Raw genomic sequence first — 21374 nt, 5'->3', positions numbered from 1 at the left:
AAAATCAGGTGTCATTTATCCTCTACTATATCACTGTTTCAAATCTCACCCTAGTCATTAAGAGACCAAAATTTGTTACCAGGTAATGATTGTCTAATGGCTCAGGTGAAATGAGTTAGTGGGTCTCAGCTCAGACCACGGAAGACAGGTGTCCATATCACAATAGGCACTAATTGGCACCCTTGTTGGATAGCTTAATACAGATTAAAAACTGAATGTGGTTGGACACTGATCTACCCTGCCACTCAAATGGTGTCAGTATTAAGGTTGTGAGGGGAATGTAGTTTCTCTGGGAAACTTGGTGTGTTTTAAATAAAAAAGTTTGTTACATTATAAAGTTTTTCTTCCTTTATGGGAATATATGTGGGAGCAAACGGAGAAGAAATCCCTAGTGATATTTACTGGTAACTGCACTGATGTATAAGACCATGTGCACTCATAACTGAGTTTCCTGTGTTGGAACCATGTAGTGGTTATTTACATACAAGACAAAGGGCTGGATCAGTCTTCACCACATTATAGGAACTAGGGAGAAAGTTTCTCTTTAGACAAAAATACAAACAGTTTCTGTTAAAAGGTTGGAGTCCTTGTCGTCTTGGGTGTGTATAGATAAATAACTAACAAACAGAGGAAAATGTGCTGCTTTCCCTGTATGTTAAACTTTCCCACAGCCAAAGCAATAGTCCTCCCAAACATGGATGCAATTTAGTTTCCATTATATCCATGTCTGAAACTTGTGGGTTCCATTTAGCACACAGACAAGTTTTTTCAATGATTCAAAGACAGAGAGCTCATGCATTTCTGCACCTAAAAAGCACATCAGTAGTAATGTGAAATTTATTGTTAATGGTCCAGGGAAAAGAGACAAAAAGAGAGAGGAAACTCTTGAAGACTGTCCATAAATTCCTCCACTGTTTCACTCTGACAAGTAGGAATTAAAATCCGAAGCTCTAGTAATAGATATAATGAAACACTTAATCCAGAATGAAGCTGTGACTTTCTCCAGTGATTTGGAAAAAAAAACAACCAACAATTAAGATTTCATTTGGCAAAGGGGAAAGTATCTGCAACACTTTTCAATGGCATAACAAAGCCAGCTAGTGAAATTCTATGCAAGTTTTTATCCAAGTTTAAAGGGTCCTGTTGACATCACAAACCACAAAAGCACACTTAGGAGCCAAGGATCGGAGGAAGCTGAAGATTGAATTACACAAAGTTAGATTCACTTTTTTTCTGGGCCATATTGTTTCTAGTGCAGAGTTGAGGAATCAAAGGATTGCGGGGTGGTGGTGTTGTTTTTATAAATGGAGGCAGTGATAGCTGAGAGTCTGAATTTCAAGTCAGCCCAATGGGAGAACACAGAGAGACAAAAAGGAAAACAATTATAAAGAACAGTACCAAGGAAAGGCATGAGATAGATGTGAAAGATTAACATGGAGATGAAGTGCAGAGGTGGGATGCAGAGCCTATCCCATGATCTCACAATGGGTTAGACATGGCATGTCGTTTCTTTTGATGACTGTAGCAGAGGAAAGTTTGGAGAAAGGAGATACAGAAAGCTAGGAGCGTGGCCCAGTTTATTTGCAGAAGCTTGAATTATTTGTATCGCATTACTGCAGATAATGGCACCAATCTTAATTGTTAACACTACAGACTAGATTGTTACAGCAGTCACTGTGTGGCACAGGAGACCAAGAAAAGCCCTGCTTAGCCACTCACATCGTTACCTTGGCCCTAGTAAAGACAGCAGGAGCCATTCACCCAATAAATTCCATACAGGGAGGGGGCAGAGACAGAGTCACTGCTCCTCCCACTCTCTGCCCCCCTTTCACATCAGACAGAGTAGCTGGTCAAGTGCACAGGGGAAGCAAGCAGTTCCACAAAGAGGGGTGAAGTAACTTGATTCCCATGCATAGCAAAGGGTGGGAGCAGGGAAGCAACGTGACTGAATCACAGTGTGCTCTCTGGCCTGCTCCTGGATGCTGCTGCTATGCCCTGCCCATTTCTCAGGGCAGACTGGAAAGTTACCATCTCACCCCCATAGAACTGTTGCTGCAGAAGGGTTGTTTAGGGAAGCATCCTACTCTTAGCCATGTTCCTTTTCCATTTCCATAAAGATGTAGTAATTAGCACTGAAACATCACAGTTAGCACCCGTTTGTGTATGTCTACACAGACAGCTGCGCCGCTGTAGCACTTCTGTGTAAACTCTACAGTAACGGGAGGGGTTTTCCTGTCACTGTAATTAAGTCATCTTTCTGCTAGGTGGCAGCTATGTCAACAGAAGAATTCCTGATGGTTCTCTCGGCATAGCTATGTCTCTCTCAGGGGTATGAAAAATCCACACCCCTGAGACACAGCTATGTCGATGCAAGTTCCCAGCACAGACCAGCCCAAGTTACAGTACATGTGTAACATATCTTGGAGGATTATTGGGTGTTTCACCAATAGTAAATGAAAGTGTGTTCATTTGACCTAACTCCCCCCACCTCTTTAGCCCTGCTGAGGCAGCAATCTCATACCCCAATATAATCTTTTAATAGTAAGGGGGAGAATAGTATGGGCAGCTATTCCAGCATTCAAGTGGCTGCAACAGTAATTCCAAAACTGTTTCTCTTATTTTGTCCTTCCCAATAGTGCATGCTACTGGTCATTATTTTAGAACCAGATAGACCAGGGGTGGGCAAACTATGGCCCGCGGGCCACATCCGGCCCATGACACCATCCTACCCGACCCCCGAGCTCCTAGCCCAGTAGGCTCGCCCCTGGCCCCTCCTCCACTGTCCCCCCTCGCCTGCAGCTTCAGCTCGCTCACTCCAACACCGGTGCAATGCTCTGAGTGGCAGAGCAGTGAGCTCCTGGGGCAGCGCAGCTGCAGAGCGGCCTGACCCAGTGCTCTGTGCTGCGTGGTGGCGGCGGCGGCAGCATAGCTCGGCTCCAGCCAGACGGCGCGGCTGTAGCACCGTCAGCCACCAGTGCTCCAGGCAGCGCGGTAAGGGGGCTGGGAGCAGCGGGGGTTGGATAGAGGGCAGGGGAGTTCGGGGTGGTGGTCAGTGGGCAGGGGTGTGGATGGTGGTTGGGGGGAGACAAGGGGTTGAATGGGGGCAAGAGTCCCAGGAGGGCAGTCAGAAAGGAGGGGGGATTGGATGGGGCGGCAAGGGGCAGTCAGGGGCAGGGGTTCCGGGGGCAGTCAAGGGACAGGGAGAAGGGATGGTTGGATGGGATCAGAAATGAGAAGAAGGGGTGGATGGGGTGGCGGGGGTCCGGGGGCAGTCAGGGGACAGGGAGCGGGTGTGTGTGGATAGGGCAGGGGTCCCAGAGGGGCCATCAGGGACCAAGGGTTTGGGTGGGGCAGATAGGAGGTGGGGGCCGGGCCATGACCCCTCCCATAACCGGACCTCCATACAATTTACGAAACCCGATGCAGCCCTCAGGCCAAAAGGTTTGCCCACCCCTGGGTTAGACGGACATAGCATGCGTAACACCGACAGACCCCAGTCGTCAGCAGGTGGGATTGAATCTGGAGCTAAATGCATGAGCCAAAAGCCACATGGCCTTTAGCTAAGGCTGTAGTAGACTCCTCATTACTCTCTCTCTAAATGGTCTCAGTGCTCTAGGCTTTTTGCCACCTCAAGCAACAAAAATAAATAAAATAAAATAAAATAAAATAAAATAAAAGGTGGCCAGAATGCCGCCCCTGAAATTGTGCCACCCCAAGCACCTGCTTCGTTTGCTGATGGCTAGAGCTGATCCTGACTAAGGGTATGGCTACACTTGCAGCTGTACAGCGCTGGGAGTTAAACCCGTCTTCGTACAGCTGAGTAGGGAAAACGCTGCAGTCTGTCCACACTGACAGCATAGTGTCATGGCCACATTTGCAGCATCTGCAGCGGCATTGGGAGTGGTGCATTATGGGCAGCTATTCCAGCATTCAAGTGGCTGCAACGTGCTTTTCAAAATGGGGGGGTGGAGTGTGACAGGGAGCGTGGGGGAGATAGAGAGTAGATTTTTGGAGCCAACACTGTGCCAGCTCCCTGCCTTGCAAGTTCCGACCCTCTCCCCCACCCCTCTCTCACTTACTGAAAGCAAACAACAGCTGTTTGTTTTTTTCCCCTCACAAACCAGATAAGCAGCCGCTCACCCAAACGGACCTCCCCCATTCCCGCCCACCGTGCTGCTTCTCTCCTCAAGCCCCCTCCCTTCCCCTCTCTTCAAGCAAATACTAGCTGTGGGGGTTCCAAAGGGAGCCCCCACCTCTGCTCATTCACAGCAAACAGTGACTGTGTTTGTTTTTTTGATAAGCAGCTCCGGGAACCCGGAGTTCACAACAAAACAAAGAGCAGGACCTTCATTTAAAAGGATTATGGAAAGCTTCAGAAGGTCAGTTACAGCATACTAAGATTATTCCCTGTTTACACTGGCGCCCCAGCGCTGCAGCAGCAGCGCTATACTCTTTATATCTCTTGGGGAGGTGGAGTACAAGCAGCGCTGTAGCCACGGAGATACAGCACTGTATGTGCCTTGCCAGTGTAGACGGGGAGTGAGTTACAGTGCTATAAAGCCACCAACAGCGCTGTAACTCTCAAGTGTAGCCAAGGCCTAAATGTACTTTTAGGCTCTTAGCAGCGTAAATAGCAATCTATCACATTACTCAATCAGCTCAAGTTTTTGTTGTTTTTTTTGGGGGGGGGTTGTTTTTTAAGAAAAAGAAACTAAGAACTTTAAAATTCTTAATTAGAACACATTATTTCTTCCCTTGGGAAAATAAATATGCAGAAAAAGTGAAGTAACATATTGTAATGTGTGACTGATCCATATGGTAAGAAATCAACAGACTATTTGGAGCTCAATCCTGCTCCCAGTGAAATCAAATAGAGTTTTGCCACTGACTCTTCTAGGAGTTGGATTATATGTGATAGAAGAGAATCACTTCTCTAAAAATACAAAACAAAACTGGGAATCTTCACCTGAACACAGTGGAAGCAAGAGAACATATCCCCTAATAGATGCTAAAGCCAACATTTACAAATGTAGCTACTGATTTTGAGTGCCTCTGCTTCTGGGTACTCAATCTGAAATACCTTTGGTTTTTCAGAGATGTCCCACAGTTCCCATTAACCTCAGTTGGAGTTGTGGGTGCTCAGCACCGTTAAAATCATGTTTAGTATCTCAGGTTAGGCACCCAAAAATTTATGTACCCCAAATTAATGCCCACTTTTGAGAAACTGGCTGCATGGGACTTATCCTGTTTCCACTGATAGCAATGGGATAGGATCAGGCCCTAGAGAGAAGAGGCAAATAAATGAGGTCTGATAAACACAGAGAGGCTTGGTTTAGATCAGACAAGAACCCCCAGCCTAAAAATCAGAACTTAAGTAAGAGCAGGAACCTCTTTAGGTGTGTGATTCTGTGATTCTGTTGGGGATTGGTCCTGTTTTGAGCAGGGGGTTGGACTAGATGATCTCCTGAGGTCCCTTCCAACCCTGATATTCTATGATTCTATGAACCCTTACTCCTATGAATAGTTCTTACATAAATAATCCTATTTAATTCAGGTGAATAAGGGCTGCAGAACTGGGCCACTCCAGGAGCCCCAGAATATTTTTTATTATTATTATTTTAAAGTTTGGGAGTATAAAATGTCAGATTTTATTATTACTTTATTTCATTCAGAAGTTCTAAAAACAATGTTTTTCTTTTAAAATTCATAACATTTTAAGGGAAAACTAGAAGAGTTTGGAAATGTTCTAAAATTATTTTAGAATTTGGAAATTTGTTAGCTTTTCACACTGCTTTCCTTTCTCCTCCTCCATCTGTTTAATCCACATGCTTTAATAAAAACATCGCATTTTATGTTACTTTGAAATTTTTAGAGAGTATGGAAATTGGTAATAGAACAGGCTAGCCATGTTTACCTGAACCACACCACTCTGTTATCAGATGTTTATTCTGTTGGGAAAGGATTAAGTGGATTCTGCTGATTCACTGAGGCAGGTGCTTCATTACTTAAGCAGAGTGCAAGAGAGAGGAGTGAGGATGTAGATTGATTAGTGTTGAGGTCAGAACCCTAGTAGCAGCCATACCTGAGGAGAAGTCTAAGGCCTTGTCTACCCGGGGGGGAGGGGTAGACAAGGCCTTAGACTTCTCCTCAGGTATGGCTGAGGAGAAGTCAATAACGTAGCTGAAGTCAACATACTTAGATCCACTTACTGCAGTGTCTTCACTGCGGTAGGTCGACTGATGACGCTCCCCCGTCAACTCCGCCTATGCTTCTCGCTCCAGCGGAGTATCGGAGTCAACGGGAGAGCACTCAACAGTCAATTTATCACTTCTTCACTAGACATAATAAATCAACCCCTGGGGGTCGATCGCTCCAGAGGTAAGTGTAGACATGCCCTCAGGTGCTGAATTTTATGGCCTGATTCTAATTCACACTAAGGACATTTTACAGTTTTAAAGGAACCCTAGTATATCAATTTAAAGGACCCTTACAGGGAGCAAAAAATATATTTAAACTCAGTATACATTTACATGCCAAAGTGGTGTAAAGTGACTTCAATGTAAATTAGAATCAGACCCTATGTTTTTCTATTATTAATTTCTTTACTGCTTAAATCAAGCACCAGGAAGGGAAGAGTTTTTGACTACATACAGCATGTGAACTCTGGTTTAAAAGCAGAAGGGTAAAACAATCCAATCACAGGTAATTAAAGAGTACTTCAACCATACAAACAAAGCACTCAGCAGAAAACTATGAATGTTTGCAGCACTGACAAAACAAAGGGAAATGTAAAAAAAAACAACTAACTGGGAACAGATCTCTTTCTGTACAGAGATGATCAACACATTAGTTCTTTCCTCACTGTCAAAGCCAATGACGATGATTCACCATTTTCATGTGTACATTGGGTCAGATGTGGTTAGTAGAGGCTGAAATGCAGAAGCTAAAGTTACCACTGTACATTTTATGACCTTTGATGTATTTACATAATACAGAAACCATCATCTGGAAGACACACATAGCTCTTTATGTTTGGGTGTTTTTATGAAGGGAGATTATGGTGAATGTTCTGCTATTATTTCAAAACTGGACACATGATTCAATGACAGTTGTCGTATGACATAGTACAAGTTCAAAATTGGCATTTAACAAAGAAACAAACATAACAACAGACAAGAATGGCAAAGTACATACCTGTAGGTGACACTGAATAGGAAATTAATCCTACCTTAAAAAAAGGCAACAAAACAATGCTCCAGAAAATTCCATGCCTCCCACCTCGAATCATTACAAAGTTATTTTGGAGCTCACATAATAATATGTCGTCATATTCTAGAAGACTATTTCTTTAATATAATACATGAATAATGTCATATTTTATTTAATCTATTCACTGGAAGCTCATTTCATATTATCATTCCCTTTTCCAATGCAGAGGTCCCTCAGAGAAGTTGCCTTCAGTAACACTAAGTTTTAATTTAATCATGGGAGTGACACCACAGTAGACATTGTGCCCACAAAGCTCCTTGGATGCCCACAAAGCTCCTCGGATGCTGGCTGTAATTCAGGCTGCTGTGATGCAGGGGTATTTTCAAAAGTCATGAGGGGTCCCCTTACCAGGAAAGTGTCAACATCTGTAATCTTGAATCATAGCCATTAAGTACAGTCTATAATCCTGAGCATACTGAAGTAAGGTCAGATAAAGGTTCCTGTATATTCTCATGTTGTTCTCTCTCCATTTGTCATAGAGTTGGCAATATACCAGGAGGAAGGACATTACAAAAACTCCTCTTCTGCTCCACCTAAATAAAACACTAGTGTATTTTAGTGCTATACCCAGTTAAAACTAGGGAAGGAGAAACTAATTTGGCAAAAGGAAAAAGCCACTCACCCTCTTGAACCCTCACTCAAAAGTTCTTTAATGAGGTTCAAAAAAGTTCTGCTAACTATTCCATCCACGCCACCCAATTACTTTTAATGTTATGTCCCTCTGCAATCCAAGAGCCTGATCCTGCCCCACTGAAGACAGTAGGAGCTTTGCTATTGACTTTAGTGGAGCAAGATCAGGACTTTAGCCCTGGAAACAGAAGTAGTGTAATATATCATCAGATAAGTTGCTCTCCTAGTATAGTCAGGCTGATTGGAAGTAGGAAGCCCCAGAAATCTTAGGAGAAGGCCTGTTTTTCAAAAACAAAGGCCAAAATTGAGATACAAGAGGTTCACATGGATGGAAGAAACCATGGATAAGCATTAAACCTTTGGGATGCTTTGCTGCCTGAACTTTTTGAGATTTGGCCATTACTAATAAGTTTCATCCTTGGTATAAAAATACCTCTTTATGAAGACCTCAAGTAACTCCTCGCTTAAAGTCATCCCGGTTAACATTGTTTCGTTGTTACATTGCTGATCAATTAGGGAACATGCTCGTTTTAAGTTGTGCAGTGCTCCCTTATGATGTTGTTTGGCAGCCACCTGCTTTGTCCACTGCTTGCAGGAAGAGCAGCCTGTTGCAGCTGGCTGGTGGGGGCTTGGAACCAGAGTGGACCAGCAGCCCCCCTAAGTTCCCTGTGCAGCAACTGCCCAGCAGGCTATCAATTGCTGACAGTTCACCTGTCCCTTCCCCCACTGTCATGTGCTGCTCCTGCCCTTTGCCTTGGAGCTACTCCCAGGAGCCTCCTGCTTGCTGTGCGGGGGGAGGAGAGGGAGAAGGGGGCTAATGTCAGGATGTCCCCCTCCCCCCTGCTCCTGCACCCCACTTAGCCCATCTCCATAGAGCAGGGGACACACACAACAGGGCTCAGGACAGAGGGAGCTTGCTGCATCTCAGCTTGCTGATTAACTTAAAGGGGAAATGCGCATCTCTCTCTCGCTCTCACACACAGAGGATGTGTCTCTCTGTCTCCCATGCTGTCTCCCCTCCCTCCATTCGTTCCGCCTTGTAGAGTGTGAGGCTAAATTAACAACAATGTGTTAACCCTTGAGGGCTCAGCCGAGTGCTAGCTCATCATTTAGCAGTAGGGCATTCCCTGGGAAATATCGCACCCTCTGACTTCACCACCTCAACCAAGTTTCAGAATCATCATTGCTGTGTACAGCATTAAATTGTTTGTTTAAAACTTATACTCTGTGTGTGTGTAGTCTTTTGTCTGCCCAGTATCCTGAGGAACCCATGGTCTGGAGGACGCCGGTGAGACACAGGTACCCAGAGAGGGGGAGATTGGAAGTGGCCCGGGGGTAGCCGACACTAATCTGGCTCCAGGGGACCCCGAACCAATGTCAGTGTGTTGCGGCCAGGATCCCCATTGACCCAGCAGCAGACTGCCTGCCTGCCACTGTTAGGGCCCCGGGCTGGGACGCAGTGGAGTGGGAGGGCCTGCGTCCCCCCTGCCACCCTTCCACGGGTGGCAGACTTCCCTTCTCACTGGCCTGAGGAGGTTTTTCTTATAAACTATTTGTTTGCTCAACCCCCGCTGAAGGGTCTGAGCTCTAAACTGCTGATTGCCCCGCCCTGACCCAAGGCCTGGGCTTATAGACTATTTGTTCGCTCAACCCCTGCTGAAGGGTCTGGACCCTGACCTACTTGCTGTCTGTAGTGAGGCGCCCTGGGTCCCAGGTGCGCCTGAGAGGGCCGAGTCCCAACACCGGACGTCCATAATATTCCTTTATTTATCTAGAAGTCCTTGGGGAAATTGCCTTTGTGAGATCAGGTGCCTGCTTAGATATACTTCTAAGGCCCAGAATAAGGCCCCAGATAGATTCCTGGCTTGGTCACTGACCTCCTGTGTGACCTTGAGCAAGTCACTTCAACTCTGTGCATCTTTTTCCCACATCTCATCCTTTGTCTGTCTCTTCTGCTTAGACTGTAAACTCTTCAGGGCAGAGACTGTCTCTATCAATTGTATCTGCACAACACCTAGCACAATGGGGTTCCAATTTCAGAAAATCCAGATAAGTAATAATAATAATAGGATAAATATGGTGATCTCAGGGCCGCTTGGAACAAGGGCCATTTACATCTGCTGTTTACTTGTCTCCCAGGAAAATGTCCCTGTTCTCTTACCTCTCTAAGTTTCAAACAGTTACTGCTTGCTAGTACCATGCGCCCAAACATGTAACCACAGAGAGGCACAGTTCCAGGCTTCTGGCTTTCTGAGACTGTACAACTGTGACGTTAATTATGCCACAGAGACAAGAAGCTATGTTTCAACTGGCTTCTTTTCTTTGGTGCCTACACAGCTTTCACTGTTCATGAAAATCCCTGCCAGAAATAAAAAAATAATAATAATAAAAAAACTTTTCTATCTTTGATCTTCTGGTACTGTGTAGTACCATGTAAACTAGCCTGGTTATATGAGGCATTAGAAACCCATCCACCTATTCGACATGGTGGACCACTTATGCACAGAAAAGGGACCTTGGACTGGGAACAGCAGGGATGTTGCAGACCATGATTGAAGTTCATTGACAAAGCTGTGGGAAAGAAACTGGCACAGTCCCTGGCTTCTCTGTTGAGAGGCCATTCCATGCTCTGCTGGAGGAGTCATTGCACTCCGAGCTGCTTCCCTTTTGATTTCAGCCCACTATATTACATTCTAAGTGGCACTTGCTGCAATGGAAACAAGCAGAGAAAAGCTGTTTACTCAGCACTAGGTCAACTTCTCAGAACCCCCTGATTATTACCCATAATGATCTAAGCTCTTAAAAGAATCCACCTTGATTGACTATGACCATCAGAGAATTCTGTTAAACTTTCCATTCACGCAAAGAGCTCCCCTTAGAACTGTTTCAGATTGCTTTATCACTGGGGGCGGAAAACTTTTCTGTGTAGGCCCAGAATCCTCCTTGCAGCCATGTCTGTAATGTGTGCACCATCTCTGTCTTTTGAGCAGGTTTCCAGTATAATTATGGGATTTGAACCTTCTGAGCAGTCCCATCAGTTCCACTCAGACACTGTCACAGGACACTTGAGATTCCCTCAAAGAGGAAACAATTCTGTATATCATATCATTCACACTGTCCATCTTTTTCATGCTTTTCTTCCTGGCAATTGTTTGCCAGCTTTACTCCCAGAAGCATACACATATCCCCCTGATAACCCAGGTTATTCCTCTCACTGGCTACAGTCAAGCATAATGAGGCTGTGTCTACATGGAGGGGTTTCTGAAATTCCCCCACCAATGCTCTTGTATTTGCATTCTCAACTTTAGGGTCATGAACGGATGTCAAGGAGTCAGAGGGAATCCAGACATATCCTGGCTAGATGGAAGGAGAGTCCTAATCTGGAAAAATGGTGAGATACAGAAAAGACTGGCTGTGGCTACACTTAGCACTTCAAAGCGCTGCCGCGGTAGCGCTGCCGCGGCAGCGCTTTGAAGCGCTAAGTGTAGTCAAAGCGCCAGCGCTGGGAGAGAGCTCTCCCAGCGCTGTCCATACTCCACCTCCCTGTGGGGAATAACATACAGCGCTGGGAGCCGCGCTCCCAGCGCTGGGGCTTTGACCACACTGGCGCTTTGCAGCGCCGCAATTTGCAGCGCTGGAGAGGGTGACCTGCTGCCAGCACTTCTTCCATCATACTGTCTAATTCTGCTTCTGTCTCTTTTTACTACTATGCTATGAAAACCTGCCAAATCTGCTCATATGGGGGCAGTCCAATCATTTCTGGGAAACAGATACAAAGTTTCCTAGTGTAGATGCACCCATTGAGGCAGATGTGCTTTGTTAACTTGGATATAAGGGATGTAGAATGGTATCCACCCTTCAGATGTAGTGAGGCTTATTGTGATGAATAGCCTTTGGGGGTAACATGGGAAAGAATGGGGGATGGGCTGGAAGTTCCAGAGCAACCCTCTATAGCTACATCCTGGAAAATGGAGATATAGATTTGAGTAGTAATCATTTACCCTATCAAAACAAAGGGGATGTTTTGCCATTCCCTAGTACTACAAGTTTAGACCAGCAGACCTTTTTTAAAAAAAGAAAAGAAGTCTATTCCAGCAAGACTGTGATCTAGGGTATGAAGTGGGCATTCTGTGTTTCTGTAAAAGAGAGCCTTTCAGGAGTCTTAAAAAGCAAGGCATTCTCTCTCTGGGCTGTATGTTCAAAGGAAAATATGATAGCCTAGGATCAAAAGCTTTATTCAACAGCAGCAAATAAGTGTGCGCTTTATGGCACCTGCAGTTCTGTACATAGGGTCCTGAAGTCTTAAGAACACACCCTAGTTGTGGGACCAGAAACACTCGGAGATTTGTGTCTACTGTGCTAGTGAAACAGCAGTGATGAGACACTATAAGATGTATAGGCAGCTGCCTGTGAAATGTATCCTAGTCACAGTGTCAGGAATCAGGGCTTGCAATACAGCCACTCTGCAGACAACCTAATGAGCACAGTAGGCTGCCTGACTGGTTGGAACAGTCAGCAGCAGCAGCACTTCAGTGACTGCTCAAAGCATTTACCCATGACTGTTACAGCTCCTACCTTGCCCCTCGTCCTCTTCTACCTTCCCTCACTCCAGGTATCCTGGCTCTGACCCTCAGTTCCAATTTCTGACTCTAACCCTTGGCTCTGATCTCTGATCTCCAGTTCTGATGTGGGCTCCAACTCCTGGCTCTGGCATCTGGCCCCTGACTCCAGCTCTGACCCTGGGCCCTGGTTGCTGGTCTAACCCCTAGGCATGACTCCTGCTCCAAACACTCATTAATTTAAGAAGCTATGTTGGATTTATTGTATATTGGACAGATCAAATAAAAAAAATTCAAACAGTTTAGTTAATTTAAGAGTCTGTTACCATTTGACTGTTGACATTTACTCCATCCCCTTTCCTTCCATTCTCTTTTCATGATCCTTCATACTTTCTCCATATTTTGAGTCCAAAGGTTAAAACTATTTACAGTCCACAAAGTGTACAGTTTTTGTTACATGCATTGCAGACTTCATTTCCCTTGGTATTAAATAGATGGGAAAAAAACTCTTTTTACAGGTGTCTGGGACATATATTCTAAATAATTCCTTCTTGTTTCAGTCACAAAGAATGATGCTGAATGCAGGTTAAGTTGAACAAGTGGAACTTCATTAAGTCCTGCACAGTGCTCTGTCCATGTGGCTAAGTTGCTTCCAGCCTTATTCCCCACCATGTCCCTGTTCCACTGGTTTTCCTTCAGTGAACACAGGCCTTTTGGCTCCAGTTCCACTGATCAGGATACAAACATTTTAATAGAAACATTAAGAACAAATAGTTGATGCCCACCTTGTGCCCCTTCAGCTAGAGGTTGATAGCCTATATCCAAGTTGGAATCTTATCTTGATCATGGACTCAATTGGCTACATAGGTTTTGAGATAGTTTGGTATCTTCAGAGGTCCACCACACTGGGCGTGACTTATCTCTGTCTCCCTGTCACCTCTCTGAGGAGTCTCCTTCCTCCCTGTGGGGTTGGCCTCTGGATGGTTCTCCATTCTGTGATGATCTGTGTAAGCTTTCTCTGGTTGTTGTGGCTGCTAGCTCATAAATGTCTCCTATTCCTTCAGATCACTTGTCCCTCCTGTGAAGTCATCTCATATGCGCTGGGTACCAGTACACCCCACAAGACTCCTTTAGTCCTTCTGGTGTCTCTCTAATGGTGGGATCCTCACAAGAATGCCTGTCTACGGAGCCAGTAGGTAATTGGATGACCTATCACACTCTGCTGCCTGCTTTCTCTGATTGTTGGACATCTCCTCTTGGAGGCATCTCCTTTCATTGCTAGCAGGGGTTTTGGTCCTTTGTCCCACCAGTCCCTGCGTTGGACTGTTTTGGCACCCCTGTGATGGGGTATTCCTGTGTGCCAAAAATGCTAACAAGGAGTCTAAACTACAAGAAACAAGACTTATGTAACAGTCTCTCATGACTTGTCTACACTTGGAATGCTGCAGTTGCACTGCTGTAGTGCTTCAGTATAGACACTACCTATGCTAACGGCAGGGGTTCTCCCATGAGCGTAAATAATCCACATCCCTGAGAGGTGGTAGCTAGGTCAATGGAAAGAATTTTTCTGTTAACCTAGTGCTAACTCCACTGGGACTTAGGTCGGCTTCACTATGCCACTCCGGGGTATGGATTTTTAATTCTTGTTCAGTGGGAAAAAAACCCTTAATACACTAAAGAATGATCGACTTTAACAAATGCAAAAACTGACCCCCTAACTGAAGTCTAAACATAGAGGATATGTTCAATACAATGTCAAAAGCAGATAAAGTGTCCAGCAAGAGAAGAATGGAAAGAGCTTCCTGAAAGAAGTCTAAATGTATGAAAAAGCAGCATCAGAGCCACAAGGTGACTAGATAAGACAATTAAATGTATTAAAAAATATTTGTAATTGTTCAAAGACAGTGCTGAAGCTGGACCATTATTGCTCATCTTCACCAGGTCAGCAGGGAATGTTTAGAGTCGGGATGAATATTAATTAAACTTTTTGGTTATAATAAATACACTTTTAATTATCAAGTGTTTTCTTTAAACAGGATATGGTAGATGACCTTCAGCAAACAGATTCATATCATTGGTAGTATCTGAGCCTCAGTAGCTCTCCAATAAGTTACAAAACCACGCACAATGAGAAGGTCCAGAGAGTAAGTTGTATGACAACTGAATAACCATCTTACCCTCATCAATACTGATTGAAAAATAACCAAAAAGATAACTTGTGCATGGCAACGGAACAAAATAGAATCTAACAAATGTAATGTGCCATATAAAAAGAGCAACCCTGTAGTTCAGTCCAAATGACTTACTTTGGATTAAGGGAAAAGCATCAAAATAAGAGAACATGAGAAAGCATAATGTGTACCTCTCCAGTAATGGGCTGCATCTGAAATAGAATTCAAAATAGCAGCTGCCTCCAGCAGACAACAGGCTGCTAGAAATTTAAAGTTGAAGTACACAGAAAAAACACTAATACTAGTTTCCATACATACCTACGTGCATCAGAACTGGGGCATGGCCAAGATATGGAAGTCAAGGGCCATGGCAGTCACCCTGTGGTAACAGCCTTCATGGTCATGTGAGAGTCCTGGGATTGATTCTCAGACTCTTTTCTTCTCTGTCCCAGCCAATGCTTAAAGGGTGCCAGGTAGTAATGGGTCACAGATCCAGGAAATACAATTTCTAAATAGCAAAACAAGGTCACTGAGGAGGAGCACGGCCTGGGGAAAATCCCTTCTCATTGGCTGCTTTCCCCACCTATCTGTCTCCTGGGGAAGAATGGACAATTAGAGCTACTGCAGGAACCGGGCAGAGCCCCCTCTGCTCAGGAGCTCTCATCATTCTCCCAGAAGGGGATGGGGAAGGAAGAGGCAGAAAGAGCACGGCAGCTCAGGGCAACTCCACCTCCTCCTCCCTCCTGCGAATAACAGGGACAGTTCCTGTGCTCTCCCTCCTCCTCCCTACAACACCTAGTCTGGGAAGGAGGAGAAGGGATCTCCCTGAAGTCCCCATACTGGGCCTGAAAGGGGGGGGGAAAGAACCCCAGAAGCTGAAGGAGGATCAGAGTGAGGCTAGGAGGGGAGGAGAACTGATGGGGACTGGACATGGCAGAATTGATGGGAGCTGGGGGGGACAGGATTGATTTGGGGGTTGGGCACGTGATGATAGACCCCACTTACACTTTTTTCAGAGCACTTTAAGCATTGGTCCCTGCATAGGCAGCACACTCAAACCCACTCTAGGCAATCTGAGGAATGCAACTGACAGGCTTCAACAGATCCAAAATCAGCTTCTAAGGGAGGCTAGACCCTGCAAACCTGAGATTATGAAAGGATGGCACAGTACTCTAACAATTCACAACCATATTTCAATACTAACCTAAGTGTTACTACATCATTGGGGCCATTAAAACATTGCTGTACTTCCACTCCATTCCCCCTCCCTCTGTAATTAGTGTGAGGAGCAGAAACAAAAAGAAAAATAGGGTTTCCCATTAAAAAATGTATAAAGTATGTAAATGACTCACCAGGGCTGCATTTGTGTGCCTTTTTATTGCAAGGCACCAATTATCGTAAGCACTATCAAATTTTAAGAGCTGTTTCAGCAACAGAGCTTTTTTTAAGCTGGGTTGGTGTTTGGTGGTGTTGTGTGACAGTGCTAGTACTGCCACCTAGTGTCCAGGACTGAGGGTGTTGAATGAGTACAAATAAACTGATTGTAAACTCTTCCCTTGTGCAAATAGATTTGGCAACCCCACCCCTAATTTCACCTGGGAGCAGTTTTGAAATTATACCAGGGTCTATCAGGGATGAGTTTTGCCAGATTAAAATGGAGACGGAGGGCCTGATTGTTCACTGCCTCACACTTTGAGAAACTATTTATACCTGTCTAGAGTGAGTGCAAAATCATTTCTATTCTAATCTGCTAGCATTTACAACCATTTTGCAGAGATGTAAATGACTATCCAAAGCACAGGGCAGGGGAGAAGCAGGTCTATGATGGGATGTGAGACTATATGAATGACCCCAAGCACAATCCCTGTGGAGATCATAACAAAAAGCCCAAACTAAATGAAAATGATGCTTTCTGAAGCTGGTCATATCTTCCCTAGAGGTCATACTGTTGGAAATTCAGACTTATTTGGATATATGAATCAAATTCTTTCCTGTGGCTGAGCTCTGCTCAGCAAAGGGGGCAAGGAAGGGGTAATGGCACTCTGATTCAGCCCCACCCCAACATGAGTTAGAGCAGCCCATGGGTTGCTGTAACTTTTATCAGTGAAGAGGTGGCATGGTGGAGTAGATCTTTGCACTGCCACACCGCATATCAAAATGCTCTCTCCCTATGTTGGCATACTCCCTATACTGGGGTAGCTGGCCTAAGAGCCACCTCTACCAGCTTTACACAGCAAAGAGTAGCCTTCCACCAGGGAATTCTCTGATGCTATTTATGGTCAGAATCTGGTCCCAGAACTTGTGATTTGCTTTCATTGTCATCATAAATAACAAAATATAATCAGCCTACGCTTTTCCCCCCAAGTATGGCTGTTCCTAGATTTTCCCCTGCATGAGCTCCTCGGTCTCTGCCAGACTCTAGTTCCTTGTATCTCAGAGACTTCAATCTGCCACATCCCCTTGCTTGTATAAGCCAGTGTAAATTACTCTGCATCTTTATGCAGGGTTCTAGCACCTCCCTCCCCTTTTATGAAAAGATAAGGAAGTTAGTCAAAAGGACCCTAAATTAAAAAGTGAATAAGTTAAATAGACTCCACACTGAATCAAATTATTTTAAGTATAACATAACAGAATCACAAAAAGCATATATGCCCCTAAACAGCAAAGGAAGTTAGAAGTCCAGAAAAAGACAGTATGGTTAAATTACCAGATACAAGAGATTATTCAAGCCCTTCAAAAATGGGAATGCAGCCCAAAACAAGTGAATAGAAAGACTGAGCTTCTTCATCAAGAGGGCAATCCTTTCTGTGAACAGACACGGAAAGGAGCTTTTCATTGATTTAATTAGCAAAAATAGGCCACTTTGAACCCAATTTTAGGAACTTTTCAATATGTGGATTTTTTTAAAAACCGAAAACAGTAGTGAATGTAGTTTTGTGTGTGAAAGATGCAGGGAGATACTGGCCACTGGCAAACACTAGACGGACAACTGGTCTGTGTGGCAATTAATATGTTCCTAGGTCAGAAACTATTTATTTTATAACACACTTAGGCCAAGTCTTGGTTTTGCAGCCATCACACTTTTCTAGCAATAGTCATTTTTAAACCAGTTGCTAGCTTACAGGGCTTATATTCTAAAATGGACAGGTGCTCAGCCTGCCATATACTATCATTTTAACAGCTAATTGTATAGCATACACTTTACTTTTGAATGGGTTCTCAAGTCAGGAGCAGAGCATTCCATTTCTTTCTACTTAATTCAGATAAGGGTGAAAAAAAAACGGTGCTAATTGTGCATTGCCCAAATATAGCAAAAATATTTTCATAGCCATGTTAAGCATTTTACAGTGTGCTGCACTCATTCATAAACCATTTATTAGCAAATGGAATGGAATCTTGTTGACAAAATTCTATCCCTGTGTTCTGCTGGCTTTTTTACTTTGTTTCCATAATTTACAGCAGGACTACATAGAGCCTTGGATAGGTGTCTCTTTTGACAAATCTAAAGAAAGCTTCTTTTATAAAAAAACATATCTAAGTAAAATAAATTAAGGATTTTGGTTTTGCTTATGTAGGACTGTGTTTAGATCATCCTAGAGGCTGTGACAGTTCTGCAGTAGGCCAAAATGACAGAAACTGAAGCCCACAAACTTCCTAAGACTAATTTTATAAATTGTCTTGACATTCCAAATACAGCACTTTGTCTTTTTGTATTTGGTGGCTATCACAGCTGAGAGGCAGTTAATGCTTTCAGACTTCCCATTGTGCAGTTGGATTGGGTTTTTTTAAATACTGATTGTGTGGAAAATGTGTGACATTTGAAAAAAAAGGGAAAGATTTAAATACAAAACAATGCTAGACCCCGCCCTAATGTGAAGGCAGCTCCAGCTGCATAGAAATGGATGGATTGGCAGCTGTGGATCCCTTTCCTGTGACTGCTGAATCATGCATTCCTATGTTATCACAACAGGGCTTCCTATCAGCAAGTCAATAGCATATTCAGGATAGGGCGTAAAGGCCAGGTCCTATTCACCAGGAAGGCATGATTAGCCATGTGATGTCAGAAGACCTTTTTATATCTTTGATATAACATAGCAACATGTGGCAGAATAAAGCATATCCAGTTTTGAAGGTAGGGGCTGGGAGGGGGGCTGAAAGCAAACTAGTGCACGCCCACATACCAATCTCTACATCTATTATGGATTTTCCAGCATATCAAGATCCAGTCCTGTTCTTCCCCTTTTCTATCAGATAAGTGAGTGTTATTCATCAGAATTTTTATATAGGCACAAAGGGTGAGATTCATCCCTTCCCTCAGAAGGCCTGAGTAGTTGGAGTCCATCTAGGAAACTCTATAGGGAGGAAATTTGGGGTGAATTCACTTTTCAGTTTATGGGCAAGTCAAAGCTGTCCCCTCTGTGGAGTAATTGGGTGACTGGATCCATAAGGCTACGGTCAAACAGCCTCTTTCATACTGGCCTAGTCTGTGCTGCTAGTGTGGAGCCCTCCATGTAGGTCTAAAGAGATGCCTAAGTGACGTGGAGGGCATTTTGTTGGCCCTCTGCATTAAGGTGGATTTCACCCAGAGTTAGGAGTGGTAGAAGGGCTGAGTCACCAGTGTTGACTTCAGTGGTGTAGAAACCCTGGAGGTCCCACATAAGAGTTAATTAGATAGAATGTGACCAGTCAATGGAAGCAGTGGATTATATATAGTGCTGGTCAGAAAAACAAGGGGAAAAAATTCTACACAAATCTTCATTTGCTTTCAAAAATTTAGTCTGTCAAAATTTTCCAAACCAACTCAAATAATTAATATCAAATATAATTGTTGTTAAGTAAACCCCTGTAAAAATATCTTAACATTTCTATACCAGCAGATGGCTCTTAGCTTCTCCATCAAGACAGAAGTCTTGAAATGGTAAAGAAGTTTTCCATTGACTTCACAAAGCAGTTCCCCAGGTCTTCAAATAAGGACTGGGGTGTTTAGGAACTGGGGTGTCTGAGGCAACAGCAGCTTTAATCCTGGACGAGCCCTCGCTTATGTAACTGCTGCCATCTTGTCTGACACACTGTGTTTGAAATGGGGAACTCCAGTGCTAAAACCCTAATGAGATGGCATAGTTTGACCTAAAGCTTTGTAACTAGATCTGTAAGAGATTCATATCCTGTGTGGATTGGGCACAGAGGGGGACCTGTAACAAGTTCAACAGTAGGTTAAAAACACAGTACAGAGCTACAGTCTGGGCACTGAAGCTCTTTGAGGAAGAGGCATTTCTCTTTCCTGAGGCCTAGGATAGTTAGGGAGGAGGATATTGAAGAGTTAAAGAGGCCAGAACAGTACAAAACCTGAGAGGTGAAGACAGCATAGACCTCCCAGCAAAGGGAGAAAACTCCTGCTAGCAACCACCTTACTTCTCTTGAACACACAAGCATGTTTCAGCGTTTTCCTGACACTAGCATTTAGCACCTGAGATTCTGATCCACCTTCTGCCCCCCCCTGACTTGGATGCACACAGGAAGTTTTTTTTTTTAATTTTTTTTCTTATCCTGTTGGGGTGTATGCCTTTTGCATTGGGGCTGAATGCCAAGACAATACTTAAAGAGACAAGGTGGGTGAAGTAATATCTTTAATTGGACCAACTTCTGTTGGTGAGAGAGATACGCTTTCAAGCCACACAGAGCTCTTCTTCAGGTCTGGGAAACTTACTCAGAGCAAGCCTACACTACAAAACTAAAATTGAGTTAGTTACATTGATGTACAGCCACTGACATAATTAAATTGGTTTTTCATGTCCACACTAGTTCCTTCTGTTGTACGTCATCATGAGTGTTTGCACCAATTTAACTTTCAGTCTAGGGTACTGTGTGGCACTGACAGCCGGAGCCCTGCCACCCAGGGCTGATACCCAGAGCCCTGCTGCCCAGCTCCAAGTAGGGCTCCAAGTATCAGCTTGGTGGGGCTACAGCTGTGACCCCTGGATGGTGTGGCTCTGGCTGTCAGCCACCGGGGCTGACACTTTGAGTTGGTGTGTCCTGGTCTGTGGGCAGCTTGCTTCTGACAATGAACTTCGAGAGGCTGGAGGATTGTTTTAAAGCCAGAAGAGGAGGTTCAGGAAAGATTTCTTTCAGAATGGGGTCCCCATCAAGTATGGGTTCCAGTGTGGGGTGTTAGGTGACAACTAGGGATGTGCAGTTGGAGGAAATTTTATTTCTGTATTGCAGAAGGTTCTCTCAGGGTATGCGGGTGAGCATTTTAGGAAATTCAGATTTACAATCCAAATAGATAAAGGAATAGAGAAGTGTTATTTACCCTTTCCCACAATACAAAAGCCAGAGGTCACACAATGAAACTTATAGGCAGCTGGTTTAATACAAACAAGAGGAAATACTTTTTTCGACACAATTCACAATTTAACTTGTGGAACTCATTGCCATGAGATATTTGATGGCCAAAAGTGTAACTGGATTAAAAAAAGAATAGATAATTTCAGAGAGGATACATCCTTCAATGGCCATTAGCCAAGATGGTCAGGGATATAATCCCATGCTCAGAGAGACCCTAAACCTCTGACTGCCAGAAACTGGGAGGGAAAGAAAGGGGTGGTTTTCTCCAAAACTCCCCCTGAAGCTCTGCTACTGGCCACTGTTGGAAACAAGGTACTAGGTTAGATTGGTCTGTTCTTATGTACTTATGTTCTTAAGTGGGAAATCAAATTATGAACAGTGAAGTTTAACACTCTCCTGC

At 44.1% G+C, this 21374-nt stretch overlaps 1 long non-coding RNA gene across 2 annotated transcripts in view; it reads right to left on the bottom strand.

The window, feature by feature from the left end:
* Window positions 1-21374, bottom strand: part of LOC120399949 — a 35253-nt gene that overhangs the window by 6863 nt on the left and 7016 nt on the right. The window contains exons 1-2 of one of the 2 annotated variants that reach the window (XR_005595415.1): window positions 15982-16115; window positions 14948-15137 (exon numbers count right to left, since the gene is read on the bottom strand). This is a non-coding gene — a long non-coding RNA (uncharacterized LOC120399949). Of the gene's footprint in view, window positions 1-14947; window positions 15138-15981; window positions 16116-21374 lie in introns of those variants that run through there. The other variant, XR_005595416.1, reaches the window with a different exon arrangement.

The sequence above is a fragment of the Mauremys reevesii genome, linkage group 3 (assembly GCF_016161935.1).
Source record: "Mauremys reevesii isolate NIE-2019 linkage group 3, ASM1616193v1, whole genome shotgun sequence".
Taxonomy (NCBI): Eukaryota; Metazoa; Chordata; order Testudines; family Geoemydidae; genus Mauremys; species Mauremys reevesii.
Note: the sequence above shows the minus strand (reverse complement) of the source record. Positions and strands in the feature narration are given on the sequence as shown.